Source organism: Marmota marmota, unplaced genomic scaffold, assembly GCF_001458135.2.
Source record: "Marmota marmota marmota unplaced genomic scaffold, marMar, whole genome shotgun sequence".
Lineage (NCBI taxonomy): Eukaryota > Metazoa > Chordata > Mammalia > Rodentia > Sciuridae > Marmota > Marmota marmota.
In genome coordinates, this window is record NW_026000026.1 from 155,081 (window position 1) to 156,795 (window position 1,715).

Here is a 1,715-nt window from a genome sequence, read left to right on the forward strand (position 1 = left end):
TGTTGGGTGCAGAGCAGGCTGAACTGTGTTGTCTGCAGGGCAGGCTGAACAGATGTTGGCTGCAAGATAGCCCACGCACTCAAACCCCCCTCTATCTGGTCCTTTATCACCTGTTTGCCTCAAGTCTGAACATTCAACCCTGCTCAAGGCTGAACACTTAACCCCCCCTTGGGCCAACAAGGCAGCTTGCAGACCCAGAGGCCCCATTAGATTTGGGCTATAAAAACTCCCTCCTGCCAGGCCCCCCTCTCTCTTGCTCTCTCTCTCTTGCTCTCTTTGTCTTTCTTGTGTGCGCTCTCTGTCTCTCTCTTGCTCTTGCTCTCTCCCTCTTCATCTCTTCTCTCTCTCTCTCTCTCTCTCTCTCTCTCTCTCTCTCTTTCCTTCTTTCTTTTCTCTTTGTTGCACTGCTGCAATAAAGATCTTTTGGTTGCTCCGAGTGTTGTGGTCACTTTTCTTTCAATCCCCTTTTTAAATAAACCCTGTTTTATATGTTTGCCTTGGCGTGCTTCTCTAATGTTACACTTCAACATGTGAGAAAGCAGGACTCGTCACCAATAACCAGCAGTATCAATAAGACACATGAAGATGCTTCCTAAATTTGAAAAGTAGAAAAGAAAGTGTCTGTCTAAAAATGTTTATTTTTATCCGCAGAGCAGGCAAGATGGTGGGAGTGGAGCAGAAGAAGAAGCCGACCTAGGCAAGTTCACCTATCGCAGTGTGGACCTCGACCAGCTGCTGGACATGTCCTAGGAGCAGCTAATGCAGCTGTACAGCTCATGCCAGCAGAGGCTGAACCGGAGCCTGCGGAGGAAGCAGCACTCGGTGCTGAAGCGCCTGCGCAAGGCCAAAAAGGAGGCACCCCCGATGGAGAAGCCAGAGGTGGTGAAGGCACACCTAAGGGACATGATAATTCTGCCTGAAATGGTGGGCAGCATGGTTGGCGTCTACAATAGCAAGACCTTCAACCAGGTGGAGCCGGAGATGATCGGCCACTACCTGGGCGAGTTCTCCATCACCTACAAGCCCGTAAAGCACTCTCTGGGCAATAAAAACACACACTACTAAAAAAAAAAAAAATTAAAAAATAAAGGTTTATTTTTAGTAAATGTATTGATATAGTATAGATGAGGCTGAACACCCAAGGAATTTTCAGGAAGCAGGGTTTTCTAAGTTGCAGTGGTCTAGAAGGGCTAATGCCTAAAAATATCTGGCCCCAAAGTCTGGAAATTCTTTAAACTTTATATTCAGTGGGGTGGTTACATGTCAGTGGGTGGGTACAAAACAGTTACCTTTGTCCCATATTCTTAGGCTAGACAGAGGTTTTGATAGCTTTTTACCGGGAAAACAGAGATAGTATCTTTTGCATAGCAACAAGCTTTCTTTGAGACAGGCCCTGTCACACCTTTTGTCTGCAAACCTGGCACTTATAAGTTGAGAAAGCTTCAAATCACAATGCCCTTGGCAGAAACCCTGCCCACATTCTTTGTAAATATCATTCTGACAAAAGAAGTTTAATTATGGCAAGGGTCTTTTGGGTGGAGGTAACTGGTCTGCTCCAGTATCTGAATTACAAAAAGCAGACTTGTCTCTTACATACTGACTTGTCTCTTACATACCTAATGATTTGAGTCCTAAGGAAATTTCATCTACAATGGTTTTAAGTATCATGAACTATCAATAGTTAATATTAAAAGATCACCATCCACCATCCTGCT

The 1,715-nt window shown here is 44.9% G+C and overlaps 1 pseudogene; it reads left to right on the plus strand.

Moving 5' to 3' along the window:
• Positions 1-661: 661 nt before the first annotated feature.
• LOC107140250 lies at positions 662-1,410 on the plus strand (annotated as a pseudogene).
• Positions 1,411-1,715: the final 305 nt, after the last annotated feature.